Source organism: Bactrocera dorsalis, chromosome 1, assembly GCF_023373825.1.
Source record: "Bactrocera dorsalis isolate Fly_Bdor chromosome 1, ASM2337382v1, whole genome shotgun sequence".
In the NCBI taxonomy this organism is placed as follows: domain Eukaryota; kingdom Metazoa; phylum Arthropoda; class Insecta; order Diptera; family Tephritidae; genus Bactrocera; species Bactrocera dorsalis.
The window spans coordinates 110,613,329-110,633,767 of NC_064303.1; the positions used below are offsets into that span (position 1 = coordinate 110,613,329).

General features: G+C 39.0%; 1 long non-coding RNA gene across 1 annotated transcript in view; it reads left to right on the forward strand.

The window, feature by feature from the left end:
- Nucleotides 1-1,008: 1,008 nt before the first annotated feature.
- Nucleotides 1,009-20,439, forward strand: part of LOC125775774 (uncharacterized) — a 45,775-nt gene continuing 26,344 nt past the window's right edge. The window contains exons 1-2 of the long non-coding RNA XR_007421374.1: nt 1,009-1,263; nt 1,326-1,444. This is a non-coding gene — a long non-coding RNA (uncharacterized LOC125775774). The remainder of the gene's footprint in view (nt 1,264-1,325; nt 1,445-20,439) is intronic.

The following is a 20,439-nucleotide window of genomic DNA, read 5'->3' on the forward strand; positions in this document are numbered from 1 at the left end:
ATGATTGAGTACGGTCTGTGATCTGAGGTGGCTGCTTGTTGGGCTGGACGGCCGGTGTGCTGGTGGATCGCTCAGCTGCCCACCATGCGATGCCGCGTTGCCGCTTGTTGCGCGTGCGCAGCAACACCAGCGTTTGTGGTAGTGACGAGATGGCAGCAAGCGCGCGCTGCTTTTGCTTTGATTTCCGCAGCGCAGGAAATTCAAATTCAATGTTGTACCTGCAGTTACACACATTGGCTATTGTCAGTGAGTGAATTTATTTTAAATTGTTGTTGTTGCTTTTATAAGAACCACAGCAATGAGTTAAAGAAATGCTTACAAGCATTGGAAATAAACGACATCACTTCATCATCATGACTTTAACGCTTCGAGGCGCTTCTAATGTTGATTTTAATGGCCAACAACAAAGGCGACGCTTGCTTAGTACGAGCACTTCCTAAATGCCGCTTTTTTCAATGACTTTTGTTTCTAAACTCATTTATTTTTAATTCGGTATTTTCGTTAGGGTTCGATGGTTGTGTGTTTTTATTTTTTGTTTTTTTTATACCCTGAATAAGTTTGCCGTGACGTTTATTAGAACCAGAAGTCAACGTCAGGGATCCTTTCGGTGAACAGTGTGACGAGCTGAATTGTTTTCAGTTTTTGAGATTTGAAATTTTGAAAACATTCTTTTCTTGTCAAGAAGCTGTTTATTTATCGGAACCGCCGTTATTGGACCACTATAGCATATAGCTGCCATACAAACTGAGCGATCAAAATCAAGTGCTTGTATAGACAACTTTTTTATTTTTTAAGATATCACCTCGAAATTTGACTTGCTTGGTTCTCTGAAGCAACATTATAATATCTGAAGAAATTTTCCAGATCGGACAACTTTAGCATATAACTGTCATACAAACTGAACGTTCAAAATCAAGCTTTTATGAAATCTTCTTTAATTGTTAAGGGTATTTAAGTTTTATTGCAGTCGTTGTTAATGCTATTCCTTCGTTTATTATTTTTAGCCGCCCCCAACCGCTTGCTGCTTACCGCTTGTCTGTCGCTGATGTACGACGCGCTGGTAGGCAACAAGGCGACTAGCAACTTTGTACCTGTAACCTTTTGCACTTGGAAATTGTGCCTACATTTCGTAGCGGTCGCATTGACAGTTACTCGACAGCAACGAACAATACAATGCAGTAACAACAACAATAACGGCAACAAGCGTTGGGCAGAAGAATTGTTCGAAATACACTAGTAACACGCTTTGAACACGAGACAACGGTAACGTGCCACCTATTTTACATGATTCAATGCAATGTACCAACCTATTTCAATACCTTCAGACATACAAACAATCTAAACATAAATATATTTTAATGCAGCGGTCGTCAAATGTTTACCAAATGCCAGACATTTGCTGAAAATTGTTGGAAATTGCAACGAATTGTGTTTGAAGTGCAAGGTAAGTGGTTATTTGAAATATTTTTATTTAGTTTATAAGTTTTGGGGTTATGAAAAACCCCGCTCTGCAACCCCTGTCAGTCTTTAACATCGAGTGAGTGCTCAGGGAAGCGATGAAAGTTCCAATATAAATGCTTTCTAGCGACTTTCAGATATTTTTTAAGGGAAAGTATCTTGAAGATGCCACAGTCAATAAATTTTCCTATCCTTTATTCATCCTTTATACAAGAAATCGCATCATTTATACCGCACGCCACTTCTTCCATATAATCCCGAGGTACATCATTGTTTTCTAAGGTCAATAAGTACTCGCTCTCCTTATCACAAAAGCTTATTCTTGTTGACAAACCCTGGCACCTTACCTTATTGCGAAATAGTTTTCTCGAAACTATTCCCTTTCCAATCCTTCAATAGTAGTAGAGACCTTAGCTTACAAATATCCAGTTATATTCGAAGCTCAGGATTTGCAATTAAAAAAAATCTTTGGTCGGCTTGAATAGCTGGTGTCCGACATCGTCGATTCTAACAGCTTCTTGAGGAGAAAACGTTATTTGAACATTTTCAGATAGATATCTCGCAAACTAGGCACTCGTTCGCCTGTATACAGACAATCAGTCTCTGACGTTCCCTTCTGACTGCTACAAACTTCGTGGCAAACTTAATAAACCCTGATCAGGACAAAAAAAACTGTCGTACCGAACTGTCAAGTTCACTAAGTCCACTGTTTGCTCACCACTGAACGCACATTGGCGACCGCTGCCAATTCGACTATCAGCTGCGCATGCGCTTGCGACTATTTCAATGGCTATTGCGCATTTAGCCACAGCAAGTGTTGGCGCACTTGGGAGGTACGTTGCCTAAGGCTTGTGCGCTTCCACATCTACACCACCATCATTCGTCTTCCGATCCACTTTACAAGCTTAGGATTTTCTCTCCGAATGTACATAAGTACGTGTGTAGTATTGCTGTTGTTGCTACAAAAAATTGACACCATGTACCGTTGTGCACTGTGCACGCCACCACGTCAAATCCATCAACCGCACACAGCAATTGCCGCATAGAAGAACGTATCAACGGTGATAGACGACAGGCAATGTCGACAAATCGTGCATCAAAACGCTCATTGATTGGCTTTAATTATACAAATGTGTCGGCGAGCGAACACAAATCGACTGTTGAATTTTAATGATTTCAACACAAAAATAAAATCTACACTATTTACTGTAAACATAAGCGGTCATTAGCTTCAAAATGTTGAATGGTCGAATGCCTAGATTTTATTGACTTGTTTTTGATGGGGGGTATTGAAGGTTTACAGGTCTATAATTAGGTTGGGTTAGGGTTTAGACGAATGACAAAAAAAATTAAAATGTATATACTTTCATAAAAAATCTAATCTATATTAAATGAACAAAAAACCCCTGATCTTGAAGGGTACATTTGTTTAGAGCCTGAAAAATAAGTATAATTTTGAAAATATATTCTGGATTCGCCCATTGATCCTAAGTACTTGTGCCATCTCAAACAAAATAGAAACTGAAATCTTAATCTCCATAAGATAAGATTTGGACACCAACTTCTAGTGGATTCTTGAAAAAATTATATATAAACAAGTTGCAATGCAGCTAAAAATTTCTGTGGATATCTGCCTTAGTCTCTATGTATTAGCTTCACCCGATTTCAGAAACGATGTTTCGAAGAAAGTTGGAAATGTTGATATAATTGTTTAAGGATCCCAAAACCCATCGTTGACAAAATCTATTCATAAAAAAGTCAAATCTCAATAAAATAGTCGCCGAAGTTTTCCTCTCTCTCTCTCTCTATCTCTTCAGAAGTTTTACCATCTTCCTCTGCGGATCATCTATATTTTATTTGTCCAAAACACACCCTGGTGCTGGAATTTTATTCGGTGAAAAGAAAAAGTTATAACACTCTTAAGGCATTTTACCGTTTTGTCTGCACCAAGATGTGTAAATTTGGCTGCTTATTAGCTGATGAGCGACGCTTCGTATTGCCTCATTCAATATTAAGCCTAGTTTCCATGCTATAACATATTTCAATATACTGCTTTCTCAATTAAAAAATGTATTTTTAAAGAAGCTAACAGGTCAGTTTAAAAGTCCTAGGCATACCATAGTAAAACATAATTTTGGCAAACTTGGTTTTTTATTCAACGCAGTTCTCTTCACTGATTATACTTGTAGCTACCGTTCAACTTATCGATACCATTTTTGGAATACGATTTGTCTTATGCTTCAAAATAGGCCTCTGTTTCGGCGATCGCCTCTTCATTCGACGAAAATTGCTTTCCAGCGAGCATTTTTTGAGATCTGAGAACAAGAAATAGTCGCTGGGAGCCAAATATGAAGAATACGATGGATACGGAAACAATTCAAAGCCCAATTCATGGATTTTTGCTGTCATATTCACTGACTTGTTAAACGGTGTATTGTCTTAATGAAACAGCATTTATTTTCCTCAAATGCGCTCGTTTTTCGGCGATTTCATCCATGAAACGGTCCAATAATGCTATGTGGTAGTTGTTGATGGTTCTTCCTTTTTCAAGGTAGTCAATAAAAATTATACAGACGCCATAACCTTCACAGCCGACTGTTGCATTTTTCACGCTTTGGAGCGGGTTCATCGTGTGCAGTTTACTCGAATGACTGCCGATTGGATTTCAGAGTGAAATGATTGAGCCATGTTTTATTGAATGTCACATATTGAGGCAAAAACTCGGGTTTATTACGCCTGAACATCTCCAAACACTGCTCCGAATCCAAAACTCGTCGTTATTTTTGGTCAAAATTGAGCTCGCCGTACTTTGCACAGAGCTTTTTTATATCCAAATATTCTTGAATGATATGATGTACACGTTCAGTTGATATCTTCAGAGTGCCTGCTATCTCGAACAACTTCACTTTACGGTCATCCAAAATCATTGAGTTCACCGTCTTCGGTGTTCATTTCATCACGTCTAAACTCCAATCATTGATGGTTGATTTTCCTGGGATAGTGTCCTAACATTCGTAATCAAACCATGTTTTTTCTTCAACTGTTTTTTTCCCCTTCAAAAAGAAATATTTTACCAACACGCAAAATTCACTTTTATCCATTTTACCTCAAGAATAAAGTTGATTCATTCAAAAAAATATAATTTACAAGTTAATGAACCGACAGTTGTCAAAGGTTTGAGGTTAGGGCTAAAAGTTAGCTAAAAATCATATGGTTTTTGTGTCATCTATGTGTCAGGCCCGGATTTTCTGATTGACCTGTTCTTTTGGATTTTTTCACTGTTAGTTATTTTGATTCCCTCCCTGGTTTCGCTATTTAAATTCAACGAAATTTGTTCGAGAATTTGTACTGGACGAACAAAATTCAGCTTAATTATTTGATAATTAGTTAATTGCGCTTCTGTGTGCTCATGTGAGAATTAAGCATTCAGCTAAAAAAAAAAATTTTAAAGCTTTCATACACGCTCGAAAGCTGCCAAAAGTTCCAACTTTAACATATGTTCAAGTCCTTTGAGAATTTGAAGAGTTAAACTCAAATTTAAAAATTTACTTTATATTTTTGATTAAAGTATTTTATGTCAACAGTTACTGCATGCATAACGGTAATTGCATGTTTGTGCAATCAGGTGGCACGTGCAACATGCGAAGTAGATTGTGAGCGCAGCGTTGCTATTAAATTATTTTAAATTGAAAAGAAAAAAATCCTGAAAAAATATCAAATGAAGTCACATTTATTTGAATAAGTTGCAGGAAACCTGCGTGTTAAGAAATATTTTATAATATGTATGCGAAAAAAATGCGGAAGTGAGCACAAAGCGCACGAAGAAAGTTCAGGGTTAAAGCAAAGGACACGATTAAAAAAGGAAATACATGCCAATTAAGTCATGTTAGTGGGTTGCACCGCTAATGTGTTGCAAGATGTCGCCTATATCATGGTGTGGCACGCATAACGGTGCTTGGTTATTAAGAAGTGTAATACTATAACATGATTGTGTGTGAATTAAGAATAGATGTATGTGTGGCAAGCAGTTAGCAGTAACCTTGTGAAAGCGCATTGTTAGATAATATGTTATAAAGGGTGTTTCAACAGTTGTCACTTTTTTAAAACACTTTTGAGTAATGAATTTAAATGAAGTGGTGTGAAATATTTTTGATTTGTGAAATCTATAATTGTGAAAAAAATACATATATAATATATAGGGTGTTTCAATAGGTCTGCTTATTTTTAAAATTTTTTGGAATATAATTTGGTGGATTTTTTTTTGATTTTTTTAATCAATAAAAATGAGAAACAAAATAAATTTTTTTATACAGGGTCTTTCGAAAGTTATTATTTTTTTTTAATTTTTGGTATTTCATTTAAAGTAATATAATATAAATGAAATACTTTTGACTTTTTAAGTACTAATAATTTTTGTCTAAGAACTTTTTAGCTTGCGCTCCAAACGCAGCACCCTATAAAATTGTGATTTGCACGTAGAACTAAATAAATGAATTCATAATGCATACATATGAGTTACACTTTGACGCCGCCACGCTGCATTTCTAATCGTCACCGAACATGCAACCAAAGTGTGCGAGCGCCAGTGATTATCCTTCAAAGTAACAAAAAACTGCTTTATAAAAACAATTTTAAACGAAAATAAAAGAACATAAAGCGCACCTTTCTAGAGTGTCGTTATACCCATGAAGTAACCGTAGAAGCTTAGGACAGCAAATGAAAACTAATGATTTGCACTTAAGCCGCAATGGTGTCGCGCTGTGCCGGCGGCTCAATGACCAGAAGGACCACCGAAGCACGCGATGTGGCGCACTAAAAAATTCAAAAAAAAAAAAAACACGGCAATAAGGATTAACTGGCGGCAAGTGCAGTAGTGTGGCACACACCTATGTATGTCGCACACGTTACAAGGCGCGTTCACGGCAAAGGGAATGCACCTTGCGGCCATAAGCAACGACTTTACTCAGCACAGGTCGACTAGCAATACGTACGGTATTTGTTCGGTAAAAAATTGTGAAAAACATTACATAAGCTTTAAATTTATTTGCGTGTAACTTCTTCAACATTAATCTAGAAAGCATAAAACTAAAAAAGCGGCGCGCTAAAGTGCATCGAAATAAAAAATATTGAGGTTAGAAGGCGAGGACACACTTGCACAGCATAAAAGCACATTAAAATAGGGCAATCGACCAACAAAACCATCCTCACCGCTTGTTAAGCCGCCGAAATCCAATACCCAGGCATATCGAACGCTTTTTGTGGCAAGCGCCAAGCGTGGCGGCCAGGATGGCCCTCAAGTAGCTCAGTTATTGACAACCTGCCACCGACATCGGCTGTCTAACCGTATTGTGAACTATTTTCATGGCAGTTGTTGTTCTAGTGCCACCCGCTGGGCGTTGCCTACGACCACATAGTCCACCTGTGTGCTGAACGCCTAGCAGTGGAGCTTTGGCGCTTGTGTGGTCGCTCACATGCAATGCAGTAGCGAACGGATGCTGTGTAATGAACCGATGAATGGTTCAAATTGAAGCGCCGTGTGCCACACGCAAGGAGCCGTGGATACAGGGTGTGAGGTATGGTATTTCGTGTAAATTTGGAGCTCTGCAGATTTTGAAGGAGTTTCGATACTACTTTTTTATACTTTATGGTTTAAAATTTATTGCTTCACAGCAAATTTTAAGGTATTGAGGTGTTTGGGTATTTGGACGTGTACCTTCGAATGGAATTATTCATACTTGACGTTTTGGCCTTGACTGGGCTAGTTCACTGTACATCTCAAAGTACTGAGGATCTGATTTTGGTATAAAATGTAGATTATATGGACTTGGACCCATTCAAAAACCCAGATCTCCGAGTTGAACAAAGCCTTCAAAGACGGTCGAGAGATGGTTGAAGACATGCTTCGTTCTTGACGACCTTTGATCTCTTCAACTGATGAAAATGTTAAAAAAGCGAAGGATATGGTTGGAAATCATCAGGCAAGTAAGAGAGATGGCAAAAGAGTCTTTTCGAGATTTTTCAAAAAGAGTACCGTAACTTTCAGTTCTCTTTGGACATGATTGAAAGTGCGAATTCCGATCCCAAAATTATGGAGGGCATTATAACTGATGTTGAGACATGGGCTCGTGAGTTTGACATGCAAACAAGTCAAAAATCATCGGAGTGGAACCCGTTTCCAGTCGATCGATGAGACAAAACAAAATACGCTGAAAGAGCTGAAGGCCATCCCAAAAAGTGCTTATGAAAAGTGTTTTGAGGACTGGACAAATCCTTGGCATAACCGGAGACCACTTTAATTTTTCTCCGCCAACACCCTGTACCGGCTTTAAGCTGTGGTCGCGTCAACAACTCTCGCTGTTGAAATGTGAAAAATTAACAAGTTTGAAATGTGTAATTAAAGCGCATAATTTGTTCCATTTCTTGTGCTTGTTTTATGCGGATCGACAGAAGAAACATGCTTTGTTGTTGCTTGCATTGACACGGCAGGGAATTTTGTGAGCAATTATAGATTTTCCAATTCGGTTATATAAATGTGAGACAAATATACAAACACATGAACACACGTGCACAAATATAAACCGCGAGCGCTGCAGTGGTCAAGCGCTCGTTTGCTTCCTAGTATCTGGTTGCAAGCAGGCAAACAAGCGCCGTCAATTCATTTCTAGCAACACTGGCGTCTGTACACTTTTCACTAACTTGCCACGCCATCGCCATCGCCATCGCCCAGCCAGATCAATTGTGCCTCCTGTGCGTTGCAATGAAGATCAATTGTCGTACAAATGTGGCGACATGCCACATGCAACGTGCCACAGCCGTAGGTACTAGGCCACGCTAGTCGCGCACTCCTTGCACACACGCACGCACACACACACACTCCAACACATGCGCGTTGTGTACTCAAGCAACTTATTGATTGCTGCTGCCACTGCCACTGGTCTGCTCGTTGGTGGCTGCCGCCGACTGTTGACTTGCTGTGGCACAGCCATTCAGTCAGCCAGCCCGATCGAGCGGCAAATGCTGCGCCAGCGGCGTGTCTAATTAATCTCGCTTTAATTGTGCGCCTTTTTGCGTTTATTGAGACCCCCTTTTAATATGGAGCAGCAACATGTGCGGATTCTCATGCAGACACATATGTGTGTTTATCTGTCCCATTGCATAGGGAACTTGTTGCAAAGACGTCGCAACATATGTTTGTGCCTGTGTGTGGCTGCAACTAAATACTGTGAAAAGTGAAAAATTGCGGCGAACGCGGAAAATAAATGAGTTGTTGATATTTTTTGAGTGTTGCCATTTTTAATTGAATTATGGCCTCAGGTGGAAATCGGATATGCAATGCGAGTGTGTGGCGGTACCGGTGGTCGCTGCGATCAGGTGTGGGCTAGCTGTAATTAATTTGAGTAACTGTTTGTTTAAACAAAAAGAAAAGAAATATCAATAAAAGAAAATAGAAATAAAATGTGCTTTAAATAAATAAAATAATATAAAAAACACTCAGACAGACTATTTGAAAATAAAAAAATGGATTCTGCAGAATAGCTGCTCATGCCGTTAGCTGAACGAGAAATATAAAAGAGTGTGAAATAAGCGAAAATGAAGTCGGACGTGAATGTGAGGAATGCTATGCAAGCTGAAAAATTGTATCGTTCTTTGAAGGGCGTAGCTAGATCTGGAACAAAAAATGGTTTGGAATATCAATGAAATTTTTTATTCCTGTGAAAGAACCTTGGATGTCATTACATAAGGACTTCGATTTCTATTGCATGACCACCATAGGCTTGCTTGCAGAAGTCCAGACGCTGAACTCAATTTTAGACTGTTTTCAAGCATAAATCGGTCGATACTGCTGCAATTTCACGTTGGATCAAACGTCGCTGGCTTATTGACATAGACCATAGACTTGACGTAACCCACAAGAAAAAGTCTAATGGCGTCAAATCGCATGACCGAGGCGACCAATTGACTGGACCATTTTGTGAGATAACACGTTCCCCAAACTTGGTTTTCAATAAGTTGATTGTAACATTCGCTGTGTCGCTTGTGGTGCCGTTCGGTTGGAACCACATATTATCCAAGTCCATATCATCCAATATTCGGTTATTATTGAGCGGTAGCGATTTCCATCCACAGTAACGTACCGGTCTGGATCATCACGGAAGAAATACGACCCGATGACAGCGCCACCCCGTAAACCGCCTCACCGTAATTTTTTCGGGATGCTGTGGTGACTTATGGAGTACGTCCCGATGACAGCGCCACCCCGTAAACCGCCTCACCGTAATTTTTTCGGGATGCAGTGGTGGCTTATGAAGTACGTGTGGATTACTGCCTGACCAATAACGGATATTTTTGACATGCCATTCAGCCTGAAATGAGCCTAATCGCTGAAGATGATTTTTCGACGGAAATCCGGATACTTTTGAAGTTGTTGATTAACCCAATTCACGAACATACGACGATTCTGTTAGTCTAGTGGCAGTTCTTGTGTCAGTTTAGTCTCATAAGGATGTAGGTCAAGATCTTTTCGCAAAATTCACCACACCGATGTTACAGAGATGCCCAATGCTTAAGAACGACGTGTAAGAGACTGATTTTGGTCTTCCTCAATTGTTACGCTAGCGACAGCAATATTCTGGACACTACGGGCACTTCTTTGTCTCACTGATGCGGAAACATTTTGTACTGTGGCTGTGGGTTAAAATTTTTCCACTAGACGCTCAATTTTTGATCTGACAGGATGATTAACACGACCATGAATTATACGTTGAGGCCACTGACACTTTCGGCAGTAAATTTTAATAATTCCGACTCGTTGTTGGACCGTATATGTCCCTATCGGTCTACTCTTGTAACGTCCCTATTGAAAACCTCTTTACAATATCGAGTTTATTAAACGCTATTTTTTATGAAAAAATGGTCATGATACCAAAAAAAGATTCCCATGAATATAATTCTGAGGCCCCTTTAGGTGAATTACTCTAAGTATTTTATTAAATTCCATTCATACCATGTAACACAAAGGAGGAAAAGTCGAACCGAGGGAAGTGTTTAACAAATCGTTCATGAATATTTGGATAATTGAAAGCTCTAACCAAAAAGGACACCGCAAACCAACACAATCCGTCAGTGGCAGCAATTGATATAGATGCTTTGTTTAAAGGTATTCATAAACATTTTTTAGCGTCTATATGAGACTATTGAAGAAACATGACTCTTAGACCCAGTATTATCTAGGTAACTAAAAAACATCCGTTTGAAGGCGAGTGAGAAGGAGAACCATCGCTCCACCGGATTGTGCGCTGAGTTTGGGATCCGCTAATAAGAAACACTACCAATGAAAAGAAGAAGAGACGGATAAGTTGGATGATGCGAGCAAAGATGTCTGTCTTCTATGAGCGCTTCAGCGCACTTATGAAAGCTGCCTCACCTCGATGTCAAAATCGTGCTTGGCGACTTTAACGCCAAGGTACCGAGGTCTTACATTGACTCAGACCTTGTTGGTCACGAAAAAATTAATAATACAGAAGTTAAGATTGCCAAAAATAATGGTATGATTTATCCGAAATTCTCATTATTCCTTATTTCCGACAATAAAAAGTGTTCCTATGGTACTTACCGGCCATCTAAGTAGCTCCTCCAGACTATTTTTTAGTGTTTTGAGCTCTTTATCTACTTAATGGACAAAAAAAAATTTGTTGTTTATTTAACAATTTTATTATCATATGAGCATTCAGGTTTTGAATAGATCTTTGATCCTAATTGCTTCTATTTTCTAGACCTTGATTCACGTAACCGCGTTTTGTAAACTTATTTTTCTCAAAACAAAGAAATATCCCACGAATTATTGATCGACAATCGATCGGCATAGACTTTGGCACCAACTCAAGACCTTCCAAAAGTACTCTCTCTCTCTTTGTAAATCAAATTAATAATAAATTTATTACATTTACTTTTGATACCTTAATTCGCGCAAACAAAACGCCTCCCCAGCCAAATGGCCACATAACCATTTGTAAGGCTATATTTGCAAGCTCAGCTTCTTTGTGCTCTTAACAGGGCTCCTCCACTTTTGCGCCATGCCGCCCATTTAGGGTATTACACTTAGTACAAGGGGCATTTGCTTTACACAATGTGCTCAAACAAATAAATTATTTTCTAAATAAGCGAAAGGAATCAGTGCAATCACTGCCACATTCATTGGCCACTATAATTACGGACTCAATAAAACTTGTGGCGCAAACTGAAGGTGCCCATTAAATAAGGTTGGTCAAAGAGACCAGCGCAACGAAAAAGAAACTACAACAATAACTATTGAGTGATAGTAGCAAGGTAGTGTGAATTGAAAACACAAAAAAAACTTTGGATTACTGTTTGCAACCTTGTAAGCAGCGCTTACCGCAAACTATTTGCAACACCACCGTGTAATCGCGGCAGAAATCGTTCGATAATCAAATCGGCAAGCAAAATATCTAAACTTGTGTGTTTAACTTTGCATTTCTGCTTAACCTGACCAGGCAGGTCATCACGTGCTGCTTATAAAGCTTTACGGATGAGTTGCCGCACATCCGCGCTGCGGCATTGTTGCAAGCGTATTCCCCAATTGCTAACGAATTAGTGGCGAAAATTATTGAATGGCTACATTTTGGTGCTGGCAAAGCAACAAAAACAAGTGTAAACGCCATAAAAATGTCTTAATTTCTTTGCAACTTTATTGACTGACCGCCCAAATGACTATGAACGCGACCACGACTGTACTTGCAACCGTAAGTTGGCTGCTGTTTGTCTGTCGGTTGTTGCCGTGCGCTCTATTTGCCAACCAAAGTGCGGCAGCGGCGCTGTAATGCAATCCCTATAATTTGCATGCCGTTTTTATGACCTCAAAATGGTATTGGCTTTCAGGTGATTTTTCACGCTGAATTATTTGATTTGATTTTAATTTGGCTACTGTACGTACCGATTGCGCCTATTTATGCTTAAATGGCGTACGCTCGCCTGTAATGCAACGTTACTTGCCGCGGCTTTGCCTTGGAGCGCGTGTGTTGCATGTGGCTAATTGATGGCTTGAAGAGTTTATTAGCGACGATTAAAAAGCTATTTTCAAGCGCATCGTAACTAGTAGTCTCGTTTGCCACATGAAATACGAGATGTGGCAAGCAGCACTTGGGGTGTGTGTGTGCTACTTATATGATCTGCAATGAATAAATTAGCAATGCCATTACCGTTGTGAAATATAAAATGTATAATCGACCGGTGTTTAAATGAGTTAAACGAGTTTTTAGTCAGATGAAGCGTGGATAAAGTGAAAATGTGGCTTGTGCAGAATTAAAATAGCACTGCTTTAATTATCTTTAAATGTAGAGGTAGTAACTATCAGAGATGAGATTGGAATGTGTTCTATTCGTAACCATTTTCTATCAGCTGTGCTTTAACTACAATTATACCAATTATATGTAGCGATTTTAAATATTTTAAATTAGTTTTATTTCAATTAAGTTTTGTTAATTTTTTCTTTAATAAAATTAAGCCTTTAGTTTCAAAATAGGTCTCGGTCTCAATAGATTTCCTTCAGCGAACATTATCTAGAAGTTTGAGAACTGAAAAGTCAAACTTTAGCCACGCCTACTTACCATATAACCTTATTTTGAGTTTCTTATGGCTTCCACAATTTAAAAATAAAGAAAAGTTAGGAAACATGCCTCAAAGTACAAATGCAACATAGCATCTCCACCGTAACAGGGATTGCAATTATTTACATTTCCTTTAGTGGTAGTAGTTTTGACAAACACCTACACGCAAAAACAAAAATAAATGAGCTGCTGTTGCAACACTTTCGTACACAGCTTAGCGTTCAAACATATTTACATGGGCAAGTCCGATTTTTTACACTTTTTGCGGCGCGCGCGCGAAATGATATCTTTAATCCTAAATAATGCGCAACATTTCCGCGCATCAAATTCGCTTGATTACACCCCCACAACGTGGCAATAGCTAAGGAAGAAGAAGAAGAAGTACAACAAAATAAGACTTCTTCACTGCCTACAAGGGCCCGTTGTTGTTTGCAGTTGATGTTGCATGCAACAGTGATGCGCTCATTCGTTTAAGCCGCAAACAGCACAGCAATGAGTTTGATTTTGATGTGGCTCATGTCAGGCTGCACGTTTTCCGTATTCACTTACAGCCGCATTAAACATATATTTGTATATCCCTTTTTAATTTCTTCTTAGCTACACCTTTTCTGCCTTCTCCTTTCGCTGTTGCCTTCTGCGTTCGGCTTGCAGCTCAAATCGCAATGCTTTCACGCTTAAATGATTTAATTTCGACTTTGCCATTGACGTCGCACGAACAATCCGTTGCATGCAGGCACGCATGCGCGCATACCACGCACTGCGCACACAAAAGCTTTTAATTTATCCTTTTTACCGCTGGCAGGTAAAATACTCATAAAATTCGAAATGAGGCCGCTGTCGTCTCTGGCTAAGGCTCCACGTGTGTACGTGTGTGCGTGTGCCTTCGAGTGGCGTTCGCTGCAGGATGATCTTTCTGGAGCGCTTGATGAAATGCATCCTCATATGAAGTAATTAATTCGCAAAAATGCGACACCCAACAACAAAGCCTCCACGTCGCATACACAAAGGTAATGTTTTCAAAGAAAATAAGTACATTAAAAGTGTCTGTGTATATGTGTGTTTGAGGGGGGAAAGAAGTTCCTTGAATGGGTTTGGAGAAATTGTAGGTTGTTCAGGAAATGCGTAACGCTAACTGTATGCAGTGCTGCATAGAGGGGAGGCACTAAACACTGAGAAAAATTTGTGTCAGTTGAAGACAATTTCTTATAGTTGTTTAGTGTAAGAGTTAGTAGTGTTATATATTAAATTTTTGCTGTTGGATCGAGTCTGGTATGAGATCACAGAAAGTCATGAAAAAGATTTCTCTTCAATTTAGATCAAAATAGCGAATGATCTTATAGGAAATGTGATATGTAAGCTTTTAATCAAAAAAATGAGTTCCGTGTCACCTTTGAATCAGCTTCGTTTGTATAAGAGCAAGAATTCGGACCATATTACCACGGTAGATCGCCGATTAAGGGTGCACGAGTTTGCTGAGTCCGTCAGTATCACAAAAGAACGAGTAGTTCATATCCCACATAGGAATAAAGGAGCTCGAAACAGCTGAATTCTCAAAGGCCGCCTGGGTCATGTCCAACTTCGATGATTGCCGCTGTTGCTCCCACCGACCCAGAGTAAAGCCGTAAGATCTCTTCATAGCAGCTGACGAAACATAGCTTCACTATGTTCAATACGCCAGAGAGTAAATTATGTGTAGTGAGTCGATCTGAAATTTTGCACACGTCCTTTCCTCTCCAAGAAGTTACTTATTTGACGGAATCGCCGATATGGAACCACTATAGCATATGGCTGCAATACATACTGAACGATCGGCTTCGAGAGAGAGTGTATGGAAATCTTTTTCATTTGACCAGATATCTTCAATATGGCATAATCTCCGAAGAAATTGTTCAGATCGGATCACTATAGCATACAGCGGTCATATAAACTGAAGGATCTTAATCAAGTGCTTGTATGTTCAACAGAAGTATGTTTTTTTTAAATGACTTGCCTGTTGCTTCTCCTCACAGTGTATTTACGGCAGAAAAGTGCGTGGTCGCTGCCTTCAATAAACATTTTTATGCCATTTATACCATCTCTCCATTACCCACTTACGACGGGCATTTAGTTTTGCCACATGCCACACAACACCATATCACACCACACTGCAGTGGAGAACAAAAGCACTTGCAACCGACTGCACAATTGCTGCGCCTACGTCACCAATTCACTCCATCACCGGTGGTTGTCTGTCGGGTTTGCGTGTTGTACCTGTTGTACGTTTACGTCGAGACGAATGCTCTCAGGGATTTTTTAATTCTTTGCGCATTTTTTACTGGGTGTGTTGCAGCGTCATGCAGTTCGTTTTGTTGGCTGGCATAGTGTGGCATTACATTAAGTGTATTCCGCATTATTCGTTTCACCTACGCCCACTGACCGACCGACAGATCAGCCCAGACGCAGCGTTGCACAGCGACCGCACAACTGACGAACGAGCGCTGTTGTTGGTTTCTGGTTCTTTATGTTTTGCTGCGATGGTTGCGGTGGTGTTGGTGGCGTTAACGTCAGTTGCAACGTTGAGCCGCACCAACGACTATAATATGTGCTTGTATGTATGTATGTTTGCAATGTTGCAGCACTTTGAATGTTTGTTTATTTTCCTGAATGCTCGATCTCTTTGCGATCACTCACCAATGAATGTTTTTTGTTGTAGATATTTTTTGCTTTCAACTGCTTTTTGCTGTGGCAACGTCACTGCCTGCCAACGTGTAATTATTTTATTTTGTTTGAATTTGGGAATTTTATATGGCATCGTCTGACATGCTCAATTGCCAAATAATAAATAATTAGTCTTCTGCAGTGTTGAAAATCCAAAATCCGTAATCTGAAAACTGCAATGCTGCACATGCGCAAGCCGTCGCCTGTTTTGTGGCTGATTTTTCGGTCGGTTTGCTTGCCCAGGCCATTGGGGCGTCAGTGTGTTGACGTGATGTTTACTTTGGCGAGTAGCAGGCGAGTAAAAAATAAAAAAGAAACAGAGACATTGTGACTGTGGCGACAGTTTAACAGTGGCTCAAAGACATAATAACTCATAAATATAATAATATATATTTTGTTAACTTGTTTGTTTATATAAAAATTTAAATGACATTTTCACAGTCCAGATAATTGTCCTAAATTTTCTAATTAATCCGAGTAATAGTTTTGGAGATACAGCCTTCAGAATTTGTTTGCTCGAGGCTAGTTAGGTTAAGTGCGCCGTATTTAAACACGTTTTCCTGGAAACTGTGTTTTCGAAGTAGGTTGGCAAGATTTCTCAGGAACTACTCAACCGATCTTCATAATATTTTGAGATACAATTCTTAAAGACTTGGACGAAGGGTGTTTTTGGGATTACGACTATTTGAAAACAAAAAATGTCGCGAAATTTTCATTGAAATTTTTTTGTTTTGGAAAAATGGCTGCCAAAAATCCAATATGTGATCTTTTAAGGATTCATTTTTTCCGAGGGGTCATCAGTAACGGCATCGCAATGGCCGAGTTTCAAATATTTTTTTCCAAAATGCGAAAAAATTGTTGAAAAAGGACTGTTTTTACTCGAGGAAACCCATGTACCCCCTTAATAACAAAAAATGGGATACATAACCCCCAGTTCTACAGTACACTGAATTTGAAAAGCGTTATCAGTAGCTGTCATCAATTCGTTCAGCGTTTGAGAGTAGAGAATCGAACATGTTATACCTACTGTTCACAATTGGCAGCACTACAATAGAACTGTTGAAAATTATATTTGTTTGGAAGCTCTCAGCTTTTTAACAGTCCTGCTTTACGAAAACGGATATTGAACTAAAACTAGAAAGAGCAGTCTTGGCGGAGAATGCTTCTATTAAAATTAAATAATTTCTAGTGGTTAAGGGTTTGTTAATACTCTCTAATATCGATTTTAACTCGCTAACTTTGTTGTTACTTTTACTGGTGAATTTTTCGACAGGAGAGCAGCGTCCAAAGTACGAGGAATGAAGTGGCGAAATCATGACGGCTAGTACATCACACAAAGCTCGTATGTCGACGTCACAGCTGATAATAACTTTGTAGCCAATATATGTTTGTGAGGTGTACATACCTAATGGTTTAAATACACCATATCATGAACATTATACTCTGTATTGGCTACATAAAGAGAGAGTGGACGTGTGTTGTTCAACTTTAAAGTGGAAGGTTTTGCGGGTTTTCATTTGTGTTCTAGAAGGGGTTGCAAATTATTATTTTGTATAACAGCGATAATAGTCTTGTTCTACACTTAACTAGTATCTTAATACTACCTCGAAGGAAATTTGAGAAGTTAGTGAAAGTATTGTCACAAAGAACGAATCTACGAAAAAATAAAGAAACAGCAAGCTAATAAAAAATAACTAATAAATGACTAAATGATAGTTTTGGCAATCATCATATGATTAATAGGTTGTCTAAAGGTATATAGTAATTATGTCATCATAATCTTTTAACATATTATTTCTTAGTAGAAGTACTTTGGAAAAAATCACTCATACGCCCCTGCAACAAAATTTTTTCGGGTATAACTTCAGTGAAAATTTACTTTTGAATACTGAATGTAAGTCCAAAATTAATATTTGCATTTCTGCCTTTATTATATACTTTCTACCAATACACTTTACTCTTTACTTATCTAACAACGAAAATGATTTACACATCGCAGAGTCTCTCAGGGAAAATGAAATCAAATCAAGTTTTTGCTAAGAATTTTCTATTAATTCATTGCTCCATTTGAGAAATATTTCTATTATTAATAAAATATTGCTAGCTAGTTGTCTAAATCTAAACAACTCTCGACATACCTCGCCTCTCTTTCACACAAGCACCTGCCCTACTCACCATTAGGAGCAACTTTATATTTCATCAAATAATGAAATAAATTTCTATGTAATCTTGCAACAGAAATGAACCACTGTGCTATTTTTGAGCCATGTGTTTTTTTCTTATTTCCTACCAATGTTGACGGCTTCAACGTAAAAGAGCTGTAAATCAAATATTTGCGTTTGAGTTGAAGGAGGATAACCGTTTTTTGGGAATGAAATAATTATTTACTTTCTTCAGCAACTCCTCGATGCTATTAAATACATACCAGACACAGAGCTTTGAAGGATTGCGTGCGCATAACAAAAATAACTGAAGGGTAGGCAAAGCCGCATGGTACATACATATAAACACTGAAGAGAGAAAGCGACGTTGACCTATATAACGATACTTATTATGCTAAAATCAATACGAAGAACAAATTATATAAACTATATATATCACTTTGAAGACTCATCTCCGTCAAAAATTGAGCAAAACACAAAGAAATCGTAATTCATGCGGCTTTAAGCCAGCAAATTTTCGGATTTCCGCCAACACTTTGGCACAACCAGCAACACCAACAACAACAAGTGTTACGTATTACGTATTCTATTCAAAAAAAGCAAATGCAAATCGCATTATGTAATAAAAATGCTTAAAAGTAGCAGCAGCCGTAATAAAATGTTGCTGGCACGCTCAACATGACAATTGACAACAAGCAACATTTGTTGCTAGACGCTTAATATTTATGAGCATGCGCTGAGTCATGGCAGTGTATGTAGGTGGGCTTGCGTCCATACACATAGTGAGTGCATAAAATTTTGTCTGACCTTAAGCCGAAATAAATTGCTCAAAATCGCATCAGCTCCCCGCAACACCCGCCAGCTATGTTTATAAACATTTGACGCTGCTTATTACGTGTGGCGGGCACAAAATGCATACATGACGCGGAAAAAAATAAGGCAACCAAAAATGTGCTGCTTCAACGCAGTAACATCAGTCGCTACAATAAAAACAACAATATGTGTAAGTGTTGCAAGTATTGTACAAATGTTGCGCATACAAATGTTTGGTGCGAGCGAAGGGGCATGAATGTGTGCCTAAGTTTGGGAGGTGTGCGCACTTATTGTTGTCGTACAAGTAAACAGCGACAACGACAACTACAATGCCAACAATAATAGCAACAACAACAACAACTGGTAAACAGCAATATTAACAAGCGCAGCAAAACAATTGGCTTATTCCATTTGTTGGCAACATTTTCACAAAGGCATATGTTGCCATTAAACCTATACACATGTACTTATACTGCTATGTGTGCGTTTGGCTAGTCAAACAAATGACAACAGCAAAATCTATTGTAGTACAACTCGTGTCGTTTACCAGTTGCCAGCTTGTTGCTATTGTTATGCACGCTACTGTTGTTGTTGTTGTTGCTATTGTTACAGCTGTTATATTACTGTTTTATTGTTGCTGCCGGCTGCCGACTGCTGTTGCTGTCATTCCTTTGCCGTCGCTAGCATTCGCATGGCATTGCTTGCCCCATAGCGCTGCTGTGGTATTGTTGCAACTCTATGTTGCACACAATTATGCGCTCATATATGCAGATTTTCAGCGCATTGCCAGCAACAGACGCTTTGCATCTTCGACTATTTGTTGCATTTGCATAAATTTTTGTTTGTCTGCATAGCAACAACAACAACATGCAGTTATTTATTTTTCGCTGTTTATCTACTTGCCACAACGTCATACAGGTTGTTATTTGTGCAGCCACACTCTGCACGCTTGTTTGTGTGTGCGTGTGCTTTGTGTTGTCTGGCACTTAATGGCCATGCATTATTTACTAAATGCCGCAATTTGACTGAGTAAAAGGGTCTGGCCTTGAAAAATTTATAAACTCATTCTGTTTGTTGGGGCAGACTCTGTAGCAGCGCTTGCAGTGATTTACGAATTCCTTCAATTTGACACGATTTTGGCGTTACAGCAGAAAGGATTAGCTCTAAGTTCCTGCAAGCTAAACACCAGCTGATCTGGCGAATATTGTACCGTTTAGTGATGGAATGCAATCATGCGACGTTTGATTTGACATTTTTCTTTTATATTTCGATTCGAATACCTTCTAAGTATAAATCAATACAGTCAATCCTGAATAATATATTTTCATCAACCGAAATATTGAATAATCTTCTGTTTTTTATTTCGCGGATTCTTGGCTATTGAGGTCTTATATAGCTAGACCGATCGCTCAGCATCACAAGCTGTGATGATGGCTTAGCTCCGGTACCATCCGACATCCGTGTATAACTGTGGTGGACCTGGATTATTTCATAGCACTTCCAGAGCCACATTCGTCAGGATAGGTTGTACCCATTTCCAATGGACTCAGAGGATTTTTTCTTCAGTATCTCCCTCATCCAACACACCGACGATAACGAGATTCCGGACCACAACAGTAAACGATTTTGCGGGCGTCACGGACTTTGTCTTCGGTCTTTTGGCTGATCCTCTCTTGCTTGGCTAC